This window comes from Coturnix japonica, chromosome 2 (genome assembly GCF_054131305.1).
Source record: "Coturnix japonica strain WE chromosome 2, WE-NBRP24, whole genome shotgun sequence".
In the NCBI taxonomy this organism is placed as follows: Eukaryota; Metazoa; Chordata; class Aves; order Galliformes; family Phasianidae; genus Coturnix; species Coturnix japonica.
The window spans coordinates 92,165,471-92,182,684 of record NC_140664.1 but is presented as its reverse complement, the minus strand read 5'-3'; the positions used below and the strand labels follow the sequence as shown (position 1 = coordinate 92,182,684).

The 17,214-nt window shown below is 46.4% G+C and overlaps 1 protein-coding gene across 5 annotated transcripts in view; it reads left to right on the top strand.

Moving 5' to 3' along the window:
* GALNT1 (polypeptide N-acetylgalactosaminyltransferase 1) overlaps positions 1-17,214 on the top strand; it is a 245,589-nt gene that overhangs the window by 162,647 nt on the left and 65,728 nt on the right. Inside the window, exon 1 of one of the 5 annotated variants that reach the window (XM_015854315.3) lies at positions 10,647-10,790. The exons of 2 other annotated variants lie outside the window; for them this stretch is intronic. The gene's annotated coding sequence lies outside the window, so the exon portion shown is untranslated. Of the gene's footprint in view, positions 1-10,646; positions 10,791-10,942; positions 11,346-17,214 lie in introns of those variants that run through there. 2 more of the 5 variants (XM_015854314.3, XM_085538068.1) reach the window with 2 other exon arrangements.

Here is a 17,214-nt window from a genome sequence, read left to right as displayed (position 1 = left end):
GCTTTGCTGTAGGAACTAAGGGAAAAGCTACTGCAAGGCCTAGGTAACAGCAAAACCATCAAAACACTGCCCGTATTTTCAAGAAATAGCTTGCATGGCATTCAGCTTTAGGGAATTCTATCGCCCTTCAGGTTAAAGCGAGTTTCCTTATGGGACTTGTATCAATGCCATCTCCTTATTCTTCACAGCAGCCATTCAGGGGTCCTGCAAGAAATCAGTTTTAAGCCTGCATTGTCTTTCTGACAAGTGCTCCCAAAGACTGAATGACGGGCTCTGATTAAACGTTCTGGTTTCAGAAAGACCTCAGATCACGCTGATACTGTTCAGCCGGTTGGAGCAGTGATACTGAATGGATAAAACCATGTAGCTTTAAAAGGTCACTCCTTTGCAGAGACAGAGAGGGTTGCTGTCGGCAGAAGTTGACTGCACACAAGGCTGGAGTCCCACATCAAAGGTGTTGAGTGGAAAATTGTATTTTCAGCTGAGGTAATACCAGAGGATGTGTAGCAGTGTGTAAATGAATATTGTTTGCTATATGAAAGAAGCAGCTTTCTAAAAAGTAAACAAACACAGCTTCAGAGACAAAGCAAACAGGCTATGAGAATTTACTGCCTGTATCCTAAAATACACCTTCAGCTCTGTTGCAGACACAAAAGGTAAGAGAACTCAGCGTGTGACAGAAGAAATAAGCATGCAAATCAATTTGGCAACAAACATCGGTTACCGATCTGCCATTAGGTGATGTTTAACAATCTGAGGGTAATGAAAGCAATTTTCAGAGAGAAAAATTCTGGGCTGTGCATGTGCTGGGGATGATGTCATACAATGAAACAGTAACTGTGCAGACCATAGATGATCTTTTAGCTAGAAAGATTTAACGCTTACTTTGCAAGGCAGGAGTGTGTCCTAGAAGAAATCACTTGTCACTAAGCCATCTCTTTACTTGCAAAAAGATATTTCAAATATAAAACACGTATTACTGTTTAACAGTGATAAGCAGTACTGAAAACGAGAGGCATGCGTAACAAGAGTATGGCTTAGGGAATGGGAATGAGAGGTAAGAGCTTAGATCCTTCTGGCCCTTTGTCACTGCCACACCTCACAGCCTCAAGCTCCCCAGTTTGCCTCCCCATATGCAAGAGTTACCTTGCTTGCATTGCAGGGTGATGTGAAATTAGGTAGGATTCAGCATGGCATCTACTGGCTGTGGTATAAGTGTAGCCATTTGTCTAGCAAGACTGGGACAGAGCTGTGTTAGCAAAATCTGTGAGTCCTTTGGGTAAGAAAGTGCAAGTACTCCCAGCGTGTCATAATGCTCAGATCTTGTGCACACTGAGGTAGTCAGAGGAGGAGCAAGATTTCGTTGAGATGCAAAGGTGCAACCTCCAAACAGTATTTGGGAAATGCCAGTGCTGTGCTTTAGTCCCTGACTTTACTGGCAGCACGTGCCAAGATGCTGTGGCCTAGGGCAGCTGGAAGGCAGATCACAAACCCAGCAGGTACTGCTGTCTTCCATGTCCACCAATGGGCTCTGCGTCATGCTGCTGACTTTCTCAGACCAACAGGCTCCACACAGGTTGTCAGCCCTTCAGGAGGGCTCAGAAAGGAAGCATCATTTCAGAAGGGAAATGCTGCCATTGGCTTTCTTCCATCAGCTCTTTGCCCCAGCGGGCATCAGGGCCCCACAGGGAATGGTGGTATGTGGGCATTGTATTAAGCCCTTTATCTGAGCTCTCTGGAAATACCTACTTATGGAGCTCTCTGCTCACGCACATCTGCTGTTCATGTGCACTTGAAAGCTCATAGGCTTTTGCATGATGGGAAACCGTCTTAGAAATGGCACTCTGGAGGGTTAAGCCTTATTTTAGAACTGGCTGAGGAAAATAAAGTTATGAAAATAGATTCCTATCAAATTAAATACATACATTTACTTTAAGTGCTGCTGTCCTGGTTGTAGAGTATATGCTCTAGCTTTTTCTCATCTGCTCCTAAGGGTATGGCTCACTGCTTGCACAGTCTCTTTGCTTGTTATATTTGATGAAATAATCTTTCTGTGCTGTCCACCTGTGCTAGAATCTCTGAGCATATATCCAAAAAATGATGTGGCTTATTTTAATTTAGCAGCAAAAAGATGTGGTGAAAAGGGAGGGGAGGTTTCTGCGGCTGTGTTGTATAATACAGATGAAAACAGGTTTACTCTTGGATCCACAGCTTTACTACCCAGGCAGAACTATTTGTACCACGTAAAGGAAGGGTTAAAATGTGCAGGCAAGTCACAAGGTGGCAAGGGAGAAGGAGATGGACAGTTCAAGCAGCAATTCCTTATTTTGCCCATTCCAAGTAGCACTGTGTTGGCTGTGGCAGCTGCTGTAGCTAGAGGGCTGAAACAGCTGCTGCCAAGCACTGCCTTGAGGTGCTGCATTTTTTTCTCTAATCCCTCCATGCTGGCCTCGTGCTCAGCTATGGTGCGCTCAGTACTGGTGCAGGGTTTAGGAATCGGATGGTGAGCATTAAAGCAGTTCCAGATGTAGTGATTTATTTTTTTTTTTTTATCCACTTTGTCTAAAATGAGCGCGTTCCTGGAAAGAAAGTGGTAAATGTGCAAATAGCAAAGATCCTCACTGCACAGCATGACAAAAATTTGTACGAATCCCATTACACAAAGGTATGCTGGGTAAAAGGTTTTTTGCTTTGACATTGTGAATTGGAAGGACTTTTAAGAATAAGAGCTGTAAGAATGTTAGACAATTTCATAATACTTGAAAATCGTTAACAAAGAAGTCTGACCAGTCGATTATTCCTTGGTTTTACAGAAAAGCCCCTCTGTACTTCACATGAATTATTTGACTCCATATATGTCATCCAATGGTTCTGGAAATCAAAACCCTAGGGAAAGTCTACAACTTCCTGTAGTCTGGGTGGGATCACAGGGGAGAAGCTGAATTAAGACACAGAGATGATACATGTCTTTTGCTTTTGCCAGCAGCCTGTGTGCTTACAAAGCTCATATGAAGCAATTAAGTGTGGACAGTACATGTCTATTAAACACATACACACATAGAGACCTAGCTAAGAATGATCTGCAAGGTTATTGTCTCTGCAGACCTCTGCAGATCTCATGGAAGAGAAAAGAAGTGAGCTGCAAATCACCTTTGTACTGAAGAGAGAAACTAATCCAAGGTTCATCTGGAAGCAGTCAAAGTGCCACCTTGCATTTGTCCTAGCCCTGGGCACACAGCTTCTAAGGGTGTCAAGGAAAGATATTGAGCTAGAAGAACCTGTGGCCTGACCCAAACCAGCCATTTGTGCAGGTGTAATTCATTTGTAATATCATTTAGATAAGCAATAAACGTAATTAAATAATTGAACTGCACTGGGCGTTGACACTTTAAAGACTTTAACTGGACAATAAAACTGGAATCTACATTATGGGTGCGGTTTTTAGGCTGAACATAATATGTGGAATTGCTAAGCAATGCTCGCTTTACTGTATGAACACCAGACTAATGGGAAAACCTACAGGTACTTACTAAGGGCTTTTTTCTCCTGGAAAGTGAGCAAATAGCATGCTTTTGCCACATCAATCCATTTCCTTCCTTTATCTGCCAATAATTTCTTTGGAAGCTTGTAACTGAGAAGAAATGTTCCCGCTTTCTTCTGCCGTTTGTGCGTCACAACCGTATATATAATAAATAGTGCTTTCCTAACACAACTGTTTGTTAAGTTCCAATATTTGCCTCCACCAGGAACTTGCTGAAGGCAAATGGGCTATTCAGATGTCACTGAAAGCATAATACAGTGATGCAGTGCATCTCTACAGCAATGTATTCAGCATTTTATTCTGGTTAATCTATGGTTGTGTTGAGAAGACAGCACCTCTGTTTTGCAGACCTGCCTTTGGAAAGCTCCCTTCCTCTCCTTTGCTCTTCTGCATACGAGCCTAATTATTGTCAGCACCGTGGAGGTGCCAAGTTAAAGCCCATAGCTGCCTCTTTTGCAGACATTTTTCAGAAGATCCCTATCTCTCTCAAGGAACTGTTTTCAAAGTGGCCTCCAGCACCCCCCAAATAGCCTTGTTTCGTGTTTGGCAAAAACTGGTTTTGCTGACCCACTATGTTAACAGCGCTGGCACATTGTGAAGGATAGACGGAGCCATTTGCGTGAGAAATCTGTTAGGGCTCCTATGTGAAAACATTTAGTATCTTCTCTTGCTTTAATCGCTTACTGTTTTTTAAGCCAATGACCAAAACATCCTGCTGAAACAGGGACACTGGGATCTCATCTGCAGGAAGAATGAACATTGTTAGATAGGCCTTGCTATCATGTAGACTCAACAGTATATCAAGCAAACGTATTATTTGCTGGTTTTATTGTTGTTTTTAAGACTGCTTGAGAAAAGTCGCATTAACCAGGCTTATAAACTTTCTAACGGCTACATAAAATTGTACCTCATCTTTGTTTATCCATAGCATAAAGCTACTCTGATAAAAATAAAATAGAGGCTTCATCTTTTAGAGGTTTACTATACCTTTATGTTGCCCTCAGGCCACTTCTATTTTTCTTGGAAGAAAGCTCATTCATATTTCTCCCAGCATAGGACAAATCAATCCCTTTCACTTTGTAAAGGCTAGAGCTGTTTGTGATAAACCCTCAGCCCTTGAGGTCACGTGTATATTTGAGTGAAATGTGATAGTTATTTTTTCTTTTGTGGCTTAAACATCCACATTTCGTAGTTGTGGATACTCTCATTGGATTAAATGTTTTCTAATATGTTGAAACATTTCATTGTTGTGCCAGGAATATCCTAGAAATACAGCACTCTTATTTCCCTGTAACGCAAACTTCCAAATAACTATCAAAACAAATTATGACATATGGAATAACAACATACTATGTAAGAGTAATGAATATGCTCCAGGTTTAATGTAGATGAAAATGGAAGTACTTCTATACCTGCCAAAACCTTTCAAAAGTGTTTTGAATACTGCTGTTTATATTCTTTGAAATGGAATATCTGGAAGCAAATTTGCTCTTTAGCAGACTTGGTTTAAATCATCCTGGACCTCTGACAAGCAAACTGACAGATACAGCAGCGTGATCTGATGTTGCCCTGAACTTTGTTTTCAATAGAATTAACAGAGGTAAAGACTGAGGATGTGTTTTGATAAACTAACTCCTGATGAGGGACTAACACACTGGAAATGGTGGGCTCCAGTACATCAAATAGGGCACTTGTAGTATGCGGTCAGGATAGATTGTAAGAATACTGAAAAAATGATCAAGACTCACTAACAGCATCCTCGCTTACCAAATGCTTTCCCTAATGGTTCATTGTCTCCTGCAACTCCTGACCTTCCTCTGTGGCACTGTATGTAGTCCAGATGTTAGTAACATAGTGTAGCTGTTATTCTATTTGGACATGGAACCAGATGCAGTAATTTGGGTTGACAACCTGATGGGATATCCATAGGATTAGGCTTACCCAATTCAATGTTGGCAGTCTGGTGTTTTTCCATGCTTAACTTTTTCCCAAGGTATAGGACAGTGTCATACTTCCAGTCCAACACTGGAGAAGGAATGGGTGAAAGAGATGTCTTGCCCCTGATCACCACAGAAAAAGAGCAAAGCACAAAAGAGTTGTTCACTCTTGGGCACAGGGAGTATCTGTGGAAAGTGAACACGCTGCAATTCTTGTACCCTGAGAAATAAGGAGGTGCTCTACCCTCTGCTCCAGGGAGCCAGCACAGATCCCAGACATTTCCTCCTCCCATCCTTACAAGTGAGGTAAGACCAGCTTAAGGGGTGGGGAGGAATCCCCCATCTCTCTCAAGCTGTCCTCAGAAGAGAGTTTTTCCATTTTCATTCCTGTCAAGACAAATTCACCCAATACAGCTGCAGCTCTGTTGGAACAAATTCGTGGTATAGGTGAGGAGTAGAGAGATTACCTGCTCCTGTTTGCTTGGTTTGAGTAAATGAGCTTTAGCTATCTAAATTCATTGCCTGACACTGGAACAAATGGAGGACATAAAACACTTTGTTCTTGCCGGGGCTGGAGGCAAAACAAACAAACAAACAAACAAAAGCAAGTTGCATTAAACTGATAGAAGTTCTTGGACTCTGAAGTAGAAGTCGTGTATGACTGCCTTCTAGTTCAGAAGTGTGACTGTACAGCTGTGGGCAGATGATTGGCTTCTGGGAGGGGGGGGGGTTATTGAGAGCAGCATGTTGAAAAACAGAGAAAAAGGATATGGGGGGATCCCAGCTGACCGTGAGAAATCAAATTGTGCTCTTTAAAAGAAAACTGATTACCAGACATATTAAGCTTTAATCTTATTTGCAGTTAGTAGCCCCAAAGAGAATGCTTTGTTGGAGACCTTCCAAGAACAGCTATTGCAGACAGCTTGTAAAACAAAGACAATCTGATGGAAATAATGCAAATACAGATCGACATTCGCTATAATAAAATTATTTTATGACCCCCTTTGTAACAACCTCAACAATAAACACTAGTTTCTTCATTGGCAATTAGCTCTAGTGGGACAAACACTTCCCCACGGTTGACACGAAGACAGTACTTATGTATTTCTTTCCTTTTCCAGAGATGATTGTATCTGGCATATAAATAGCTTTTTATTCCTATGATTTTCTTTTAAAAACACCATTTAAACACCGAAGGAGTGCAAGATGACCTCCCTTGAATTCACTTTGGCCACCTGCTTGCACTCAGCTCAAATGGAATGCTGCTTCAGTTTGCTGCAGCCAATTGCCCAACCCTGACACTGACCTGCTTCACCCATGGCACACCTTAATCCCAGCGCTGTGAGGATTCTTCAGCGATGCTGCTCATCACTGTTGCCGCCATAACACTTGGTCATGCTCTGTTTCTGTTCACCTTGTAGGTAACCTGAATTTGAGCTCATCTATCCTGACCCTAGCAGCTCCAGGATTTTCCTGGAAAGCTCACAGGCCCCTTTGTTCCCATCAGCCTGTTTTCTATAGCTGTGGGTGGGGTGGAGACCTGCTCAAGTGCCTCTGCCCATTAGTGCTGGCTGCGGTGCAAACTACATGGGAGGTTCTCTCTGCAATATATGGTCTGTCTGTCCCAGATTCAGTCTTTTGTGGTGTTCTGGGCACGTGAGAGGAGTGGCACAGCTTGGCATTAAGCTGACTTGACAAATATCTACTAAAGCCAGAAAAATCTCGTATTATTCTCCCCCAGGCATTGTGCAGTATGGAATTTGAGTCTCATGAAATCAGAAGGATAACATTGGCTACAATTACAAACCATCACAACAATTTTAGAGGTCTGTTTATTTATTCTCGTGACTTGAATATGTACATATTGGAAAAGATCCCTCCAAGAGTGATTTTACAAAGTTGATTTACTAGGGTTCCATAAGCCATAAACTTGACTCGTGATGTACTTCTCTTAATACAAGAGCCATAAACCTAGTCCTTAAATTATAGACTGCATTTTTTGAATGTACGCTTATTCCAAAAATTACATCTTTTTATCTGCATGGTTTATTGAATTTATTTCGCTTCTCAACGTGTCTTTGCCTGTATCTGGAGGTTTCGCATTGACTTTTGCTTCTCATGAAATTGATGACATTTTTGCTAAGTGAATTTCTAAGACTCGGTTGCAGTGCAATAGCATAGATAATCGAGGTGGTATAAAGCCATTCCACAGAGGGATTTGGGATACGTCCTACGGCATCAGCAGCCATCAAGGAACAAGTGTTAAGCTGCTTGCATATGGTAAACTGCTTGCATACAATAAATCATTCTCGCTAAAACTGTGAGCGTAAATTGGAAACACACAGTTTTGGCATAGGAAAGCCTGATACTACTTCTATTATCTGGCTGTGTATAAACACACGCAGACTTGTTTCTTGGCCTATAAATGCTAAATGAGGGCAGCTCTGCAGTTCCTGTGCCGGTGTGCATTACCTCTCTGAGGGAAGTCACCTGTCACAACAACAGTCCCCAGTGAATGTGTCAGCTGAGCACGGCTCCAGTGCTTTGACTGCGTGACTGCAGAAGGAATCTGATTCCACTCACTGAAAGCAAGCACACGCATGAGCACCATGTGGGGCTGGGGCCTACATGAAGAATGCCTCTTTGTATTTCTACACGCAGGTTTCCTCTGTCACCTGACTGCAGTTCCAAGCATTTTACAGAATGCTCTCTAGATAGATGAATAAATGATCATGAGCATGAATGATCAGACTACTTCAGCCACATGCAGCTTGCATGGCTGGCAGCTTCCTCTCCTCAGCAGCCTCACCTGGTGAGGCTGTAGCTGGGGATTAGGCATGTGGCTAATGTTCAGAGTGTGTTCAGAGAAGGGCAATGAAGCTGTGAAGGATCTGGAGCACAAGTTGTATGCTAAGGGAACTGGGAATGTTCATTCTGGAGAAGAGGAAGCTCAGAGGAGACCTTATAGCTCTCTACAGTGACCTGAAGGGAGGTTGTGAAGAGGTGGAGGTCAGCCTCTTCACCCAGGTAGCAGTGATAGGATAAAAGGTAACAGCCATAAGTTGTTCCAGGAGAGGTTCAGGTTGGATATTTGGAGAAATCTCAGAAAGAGCAGTGAGGCAATGGCACAGGCTGCCCAGGCAGGTGGTGAAGTCATCATCACTGGAGATGTTCAAGAACTGTGTGGATGTGGCACTGGTTTGTGGGCACGGTTGGAATAGTCAGTGGACATGGTTGGGATGGGCCTCACCTCGAGTACTGTGTTCAGTTTTGGGCACCTCAGTATAAAAAGGACATGGAGGTACAGGAGCAAGTCCAGAGAAGGGCAACAAGGCTTGTGAAGGGCTTGGAAAATCAGCCCTATAAGAAGAGGCTGAGAGAGCTGTGGCTGTTTAGTCTGGACAAAAGGAGGCTGAGGGGAGACCTTATCGCTCTCTTCCAGTATCTGAAAGGTGCTTACAGTGAGAGTGGAGTGAGTCTCTTCTCACTGGTGACAGGATGAGGGTTGCACCAAGGTAAGTTTAGGTTGGACGTTAGGAAACACTTCTTTACAGAAAGGGTAGTTAGGTACTGGAATAGGCTCCCCAGGAAGGTAGTTGAGTCACCATCCCTGGATGTGTTTAAGAGGCGTTTGGATGTGGTGCTCAGGGATATGATTTAGCAGAGGGTTGTTAGAGTTAAGGTGCTATGGACTTGATGATCTTCGAGGTCTTTTCCAACCTGAGTAATTCTATGATTCTATGATTTGGTCTTTTCCAACTTTTATGATTCTATGATTAAAATGTTCTTAAAATACAGCGTTTCTGCTACGGAATTCATTAGATAGGTTTATAATGAACACAACACAGTTTTTGAGCTCTGTAAACCAAAGCTTTTGGCCTCTGTAAACAAACTCTTTAAAGCTATATGTTATTTCAAAGAGATTTACTCTTCAAGGTAAAACAGAATCACAGAATCACAGAATCACAGAATGACCCGGGTTGGAAGGGACCTCAAGGATCATGTAGCTCCAACCCCCCTGCCTGGCAGGGCCACCAAACATACACATTTACTAGATCAGGTTGCCCAGGGCCCCGTCCAACCTGGCCTTGAACACCTCCAAGGACGGGGCATCCACAACCTCCCTGGGCAGCCTGTTCCAGGGCCTAACCACTCTCCTAGTGAAGAACTTCCCCCTAACATCCAACCTAAATCTTCCCTCTTTTAACTTAAAACCATTTCCCATTACTATTTCCCAATTACTGTTTTTCCTTCATGAAATTTCCTTCACGAAAACTTCATTTGCTAGTCACGCTTTCCAAAGAGAGCTTATAAACTTTGATCTTTAACCTTAAAAAAGCTGAATTTAAGAGCAGGGAAGGATAAAGCAGCCCCCAGAACTCAAACGTTAAAGAATGTTCCTCAGTTGGTTTCTGGAGCAGCTTTATGAAATACTCATGCTATAAAGCATTATTACAGGATGCACAGCGGGCCCCGTACCCACAGGGGTTCCTCACTGCTCACCGTGGATGCAATGGGATGCTTTGGTTTGCTGACGGATCTCAGGTGACAGCTGGGATCCGACACGCAGCGCTCAGCAAACGGCGTGGGCAAAGCCTTTGGGAGACACCTCCGCCCTCGCACCTCGGCACAACGCGGATGCCCGTGGAAAGCCGAGCACCCCGCCGGCATCCCCGCGCCACATCCGGGCTCCGGCGGGGCGGGGCGGGCGCTCGGGCTCCACCTAGGGGGCGCGGGCGTGCAGGAGGCCGGGGCCGCCCCCGCCCCTTCCCCTGCGCCCGCCCCCGCGCTGGCGATGGAGACGCGGCGCTGAGCGGGGCTCGGGCGGTAGCGGCGCTGAGCGGGAGAGCGGCCGGTAGAGGCGCGGCCGGAGGCGCCGCCGCCGGTATCGCGGAGGACGGGGGATGCGGAGCGGGAGCGCGGCGGCGGCGGGCTCCGAGGCGCCGAGCGAAGCGGCGGCTGCTCCGCGGTGCTCCGCGTGACTGAACCCCGAGCGCGGCCGCCGGCGGCCGCAGGAAGAGGGGGCCGAGGCGGCGGCGGCCGGCGGCGCTCCGTGCCCGGCGGTGCCCCGGCCGTAGCGGCCGCCGCCCGGCGAGCTCCCGGCCGCGCGACGGCGGCGAGGCCGGCCGCGAATCGACTCGCTGCGAGGCGGCGGCGGCGAGCGGGCGCCGGGCGGCTCGTCCCTCCCGCCGCCGCCGGCGTCGCCCGAGGATTCGCCCCGCGGGACTCTGCCCCGGGCGGCCGGTGACAGCGGGGCCGGGGCAGCCCCGCCGCCGCCCTCGGTCTCCCGCCGGCCCCGAAGCGTCACCGAGGTGAGTGCGGGCGGTGGGCGCCGCGGGTTCCGCTTTCCGGCCCGCGCTGGGGGGGAAGCGCGGGGCGAGCGCCGCGTGCTGGGCTGCCGCCCGCCTTCCGTGCCTGCCTCCCTGCCGGCCTCACGCCGGCCCCCGGCAGCGTGCCTGCCCCGCGGCGGGCGGCGGCCCGGCCCTGCTCCGATCCGGCCGTGAGGGGCCGTTACGTAACCGGGCAGCGTTTGGGGCCCTCAGCCTCGCTCTCCTTCCTCGGAGCCGGAGAGGATCGAGGCAAAGCCAGGCGCTCCTCCGAGCGGTGCCCTGAGTAACTTAGTTTTCGTGTGGGGTGTCCGTGTAGCTGTGCTCGTGGCTCTCTTCCGTTCCGAGCAGCTCTCCTCTGCCCTCTGCCCCCCGTCTTTGAACACGGCCGAGGGTTGGGGTCCCACCGGTGTCAGCCCGGAGGAGCTGTCGGTCTGTGGGTGCTCGGAGTGAGGTGCGGGAATGGAACCCAATTGCTGTGCGGCGGCTGCTGGGAGAAAGAACTTTTATGGCAACGAGCGGAGTGAGGCGGCATCTCCCGTACGTGTACATGGTGTCTGTGAGCTGTACGAGGGCACGGCCAGCGGCCGTACAGAGCGGCAGCATGCGGGGAACCCCGAATCCTGGTGTGCTGCTGCTCCCAGCTCGCATGGGCAGCGAGCTTGGGGTGCCCCAGGTGCGTGGAGCACCGCAGCAGTCATCTCCCTTGTCAACACGAAGGGCTGCTTACACTGCAGAAAGCACTTTGCTTTGCCATCTCAGTGTGTTCTCCTGTGAGTGGTACTGTCAGCATGGAGCGTGCTGTCAGCTCCCCTTGTCTGTAACACGTGCATGCAGTGCAGAGAGGTGTTTCCCAAGTGGTGTGGTGTCCCTGGACAGTGGCGTGGGCGTCACTTGGCAAGGACACTGGGAGCGAGCCACCCTTGCGATCAAGGTGACAGTGACAGCAGCGGGGTGGCTGCTGGGTGCCGCCTGGCTTCCCACAGCCCTGAGCTGTATGAGCAGAGCCGCCTGATTCCTCAATGTGGAGCGCAGCACCCGGTGACATTACTGAAAGTCACAGACATGTGGTAGTGGTTACATGTGAGGGGCATTGCAGAGCCTGGTGGCTCCGAGGGGTGCTGCTCCACTTGTGCTCTGCAGCGCATCCCTCTCCTGGGTGACGTGGGCTGGGTCTGCCTCAGGAATGGGGGGTGGGAGGGTGGTTCGGTGTGGCTGAGCTGCTGCTTCGGCCCTGCTGGAGTCCTGCCCTGTGAGAGCTTCCCTGCTGCTGGTGCTGCCCTTCCTGCACTGTGGACATGTTGGCTGTGGACTTGTGTGTTTTTCTGTCTGGATGCTCTCTCACCAGTGCTCCTGTGTAAGCCCCAGGATACCAGCTTGGGACAGAGGTTCGGTTCACAAGGCCGTGGGGGACCTGCTGGTGTTCCTGCCTGTTGCTCTGCGTGACCTGTGAACAAAGCCTTTGGGATGTAGGTTACCTTAAAGTGCCTTCTGAGAGTCGGAGTGATATTTCTGAGCATGAGGCTTCATTGTGCTTCTAAACAGATCTCTCTGCACAAGAGTTCTGAAGTTCTTTTATTTGGGAGTCTCTGGTGACGTGCTTTAGACCGAATTATACTGTATGTTTCCCATCGTAGTTCAGGTTGCTCTTTATGACCTTGACTTCTGAAGTTTGCCTGTATGATGAGGACCATTCCTTTCCCCAACACCAGCAGGCCCCAGTGGTGCTTACAGCACTGAGGCTGTGCAGTGGAGCTGCTCAGCATCCCGGTGGCTGCAGGCCTGTGGCAGGTCATGAGAGGGATGCTGAAGGCTGCTGTCCTGCTGAGGGCCTTACACCAGTGCTCTTGGTTATAACACACCGCAGCAATGACTATGGAAGTGTGGTTATGCACCATGTCAAAAAAGTATAGCTCTGAAGGGTCTGCTTCCCACTTGCACTGAGTAGCATCTTAATTTTTGAAGTGTAAGCTGTTTCTGTTCTGGCTGTTGTGCAGTCTGCTAATCGCTGTGTACTTTCACCTCATGCTTTGTTATTCTTTATATGAGCAGTAAGAATTTCTGACCTCTTCAACCGAGATTCTTCAGATGTGCGGTGTAAAAATGAGAGCAGCTGTTCTCAGGTACTGGCTGAGAGTGAACAAGTAGCTTTATGAAGGTATTACTGTCCTGCTCGTGCTGGCTGCTGCTCCTATTGCATCCAAGCATTTCTCATTTCCAGCAGCTGTGCTCATACTGAGCAGAAGTCTTCCTGCAATTTCACAGGGATGCTTACAACCCTTCTGGTTTATACTAAGTCTGCTTCACTACGAAGTTGCTCACCATTGTAGAGACTGTCTGATTTTCAGAAACACAGAAGTGATGAATGCTGAGTTATATCTACCATTGTGTCACTTGTGCACTGGGGCTGATTAGCCCCTTGTTAGTTGCGTTTTCAGTCTCCTGTCACTGATGAAACCACCCTGACTGTTAGCTTTTCTACTTTTCAGATCTTTTAATCAGTGCCCTTAAGTGCAGCCTGCTCTGGGAATCCCTGGAGCATCCTGCTATTAACCTTCTGCAGAGCTGAATTTTGCCTCCGTACTCCTAGTCCAACCTTCCTGCTTCTTAGCTAGGAATAAAACAGCCTTTAATAAAGCCGAATATCACAGGAATCTGCAAGATACATCTGCAGTGTTGTGATCGTGGCTTTTACGCCCCTTGAGCAGCATATCCATTCTTCAGAGTGGTGTGCTAAATTTAACATCCCCAAATAAAATGTTTTAACTGCGTGCCTGTCTTAAAAGCATTTTGACACCATCTCCCACTAATTCCAGAAGAGCATTTTCCCTTATTTTTTTTTTACAGTCCTTCTAGTGAGCTTAGTCCATTATGTGAAGTCAGCCCATCATAAAAATCAATGTAATTGATATACTTTTAGCTAATGTATTAAAGAGCTGGCTAACTGCTCTATTACTCACTTTTTGATTGTTTAAATATGGTTTTGCACTATGAAATACGGATATTCGTAAGGGGCATTTACTTTCAATTACATTAGAAGCTTGTGACTTTGAACACTGTGTAAATATCTTGCACGTGTGCTGCTGTGCTAAGCCCCAGCTCCTGGAGGCGCAATCTGTTCTGGGATGAACTTGAGTTCTAGAGCTCTGCAAGTTACTGAGTGGCAGATCTTGGTTTCTCACATGGAGATGACTTTGGATTTCTTGCTGTTTAAAGAGCCAGTGGAGATGAGCACTCAAGTTGTGACGACCTCAGTTGTCATTGAAAGCCAGTGTTCATGGAGACCTGGTTGGTTCAGGAAAGGTGCCCTTGGCAAGGAGATCTCTGTAGGTCATCTCCTGATCTTGCTGGACTCCTGTTACCCAGAGCTTTATTTTCAAGCATTAAATAAAATCCTTTTCTCTTCTTCTCTGCTACCTTTAAATGGTAGATAAGTATGCAATGGAACCTGGTTGTGGAGTGATAGACTTCAAAACTTTTCTGTACCCCGAGGTATTTGGTTTTGGTAGTACCCGGATGGAGCTTTGTAGTGGTGTGTTTTTTCCCACAACTTGAATGGGTATTTAATAGCCTCTGCGACTCTCACTGATGCTTTCAGCTTTTGTGCTCTTTCTTTGTTATCAGATCTTACCCAACAGTTAGCATACCTACAGAGGTGGTTGTACTATCACTCTGTGTTGAGGACTGCTATTCTGCATGCTCTGGTGCTCGAGTTTGTGTTTATTTCCCAGGAAGAAGTTAGGTTCGCAAAGAGAGAGGAAAGCATCAGCTGCTTGGTGTTGTGGGAGCTCAGGCTGTATGTGGCAGCTCATGTGCTGTTGTACAGCTGTTGTTGAACTCATCCTCAGCTGAGGAGGGAAGTGTTTTCATACATCTTCTGTGCCATATTGGCATCAACTTTCAGAAGCTTTGCTCTGCTAGAAAGCTTCCCAACAAGCTAAGTCAGCTGATGTGCTGCTTCCCAGCTGAAAGGGAGTTGGCTTCCTTTGGCTCTGCTATCCCACAGCTCTAGTCTTGCTTTCGGAATCTTTGTCCTGTAAATTGCAAGTCAATGTATTGGAAGGTCTCCTCTGTTTTCATTAGTGCTGTGCATTCCTTGGTTAAGCTACACAAGCAGTAGAATCTCTGGTGAATTTTAACTACTTAATGTAGTTAAAACTTTGAGCATATTTGGGACACGTAGTATTTCATGTTAAGTTCCAATAGTTCCTCACATAAGAGAATCTCTGAAGTCATGTGATAATATTTGACATCCAAGTTACGTGGATCTGCTGAACTGGTGTGATGCTCAGTGCCCAAGCTGCCTCCGAAAACTCATTGAAGGCAAGTAAGAGGGTATGTTGTGATCTTGCTCTTCTTATTTTGCATTGGAAGAGACTCCCAGATTCTGTTGGTATGTCACACCAGCCGCAGCCATTGTCTCAGCACAGAGTACCCCGTGTTAGGTGATGCTTCAAAAAGGAGAGCTAGCCTCGTTTTGCAGGCACAGTGTAGTTAAGGCCTGCAAAACCTGCAGAATTTCAGTCTGTTTACTTCTCTGCAGCCACAGCTCATCATTATCTTTCTCTGTGCCATCCGAGGCTGCTCTGTATGTGTTAGTAATGCTTCAGAGCAGCTTGAGAATGGCAAGCCAGGATTGAGCTGAGAATTGGAAAGTGATGATAGCAGGATCCTTACGGGGGGAAGGAAGCAGGTTTTAGTTGTTTGGAAGGCTCTGTGAGAAGCAGACCTGAGGAGAAGAACGTTGGTAACAGGTTGAAATAGACCATCAACAGGTAGAAGGAGATTTGGAAGTACTCCTGCAGCCAAGGGAAGCAGCTGACTAAAAAACAGAAAGAAGTTGAACAAATGACCCCGGACCTCCATAAAGAGAAAGGTACCTATTACTGGTCTTCATCTGGTGTCTCCACAACAGGACTCTGAAATGAGTGTAACCATAGCACCTTGGATGAGCACTGACTGAAAGCAAGAAATAAAACCATCTCCCACCCCACCACAAGTGGATGACTTTCTGATGTAACTTCATGTGTCCACTTCTTAGCTGTGCTGGTTGGTATTATGCAGCAGACTTGTGGATCTTGAGGTGGTTCAAGTGCAGATTCGCCATAGGCTAAATATGAGTGGTCCAAGTTGTGTTTTCACTCTGTTGTTCAACAGTTTGATTACCATTATGAATAAATAGAGTATAGAGAACAGCCTGTGATCCTGTGTCTGTATCCTGTTTGTGACATTTCTACACTAAGTGCATCAAAAGAGTGAATGTTCAGTGTAGAGGCACTTTTAAAGCATCTTTAAGGACTCATTTAAGTTAAAATTAAAGTAATGAATTTATTTAATTTTCAGTTCATTATGTACTTAAAGTAATTGGAATCGATACACTTCTCAAACAAAGAGGCTGAATTCTAATTCCGAAGGCAGAACTCAGCTTTGACTGTTATCTCCAGACAGCACTTGTGTAAGAGATGATTCAGTTGGTGCTGGCTGGGGCGCTGCTTGGAGTGTCCTGTTTGTGAATTGCTGTTTCTTCAGAAACGTGTCCTTTTAAGACTATTTTGTGGCTTTGAACTCTAATGTCTATAGTGTCATGTGAGTGAGGAGAATGTCTGTTGTCTTTATCCCAGAAAAGCAATTGAAGACAGTCCTGTACTGGAGTGAGGTTTGGAATAAGGGGAACACTCAACCAGAACACCAGTGGAAACACTGTGTCTTTTTCATGCCTTTCCAATACCTTCTAGTAGGTTTTTTTTCTGTAGGGCTCACAGATCCAAAGTTTAAGCATGTGTATTTCTTCAAAGTTCAGTAAACTTGTTTTCAGTTTTCAAGTCCTGGAGACAACATGAAGTTCTGCTACTTAAAGTGAAGAGAGATACTACAGCTGAAGTACATTTATTTGAAATAAATATCTCAAGAAAAAATGGAACTGCCACAGAAAGCTCTTTGCCTGCGGAGAGGAGTTGTAAAATTGAAGTCCTTTTTCAAACTGACATTTCTGACTCTTTGATTTTTATTTTTTTTGAGGAAAATTTCCTAAACTGAAAGTCTGGAGAACAGCACGCTGAGTACTGAGTGGTGCAGTTCAGTGATGTTGGGGAGCAGGAGGAGACACGGCCACTTCCAGGAGTCTTAATGTAGGCTAAAATGATGTATGCTTTGTATCTGCCTCCAAATTCTGGTAGGCCTTTAGGTTCTTAGCACAACTTACCCCCATGCTCCAGTGCCAAGTACTTTGTGTTATCGCTTCGTGTGTTTAAAAGAAAAAAAAGAAGTGGTTACAGAGAGGATGGAGAAGTACATTAGGTTAGACTTCTGTTTGCTTTGGACTTAGTTTTGATCTCTGTATCTGGCCTCTTCAAAGAACAAGCTGCTGGCTGATAACGTTTCGGAAAAGTGCTGTAATATAGCTGTATTA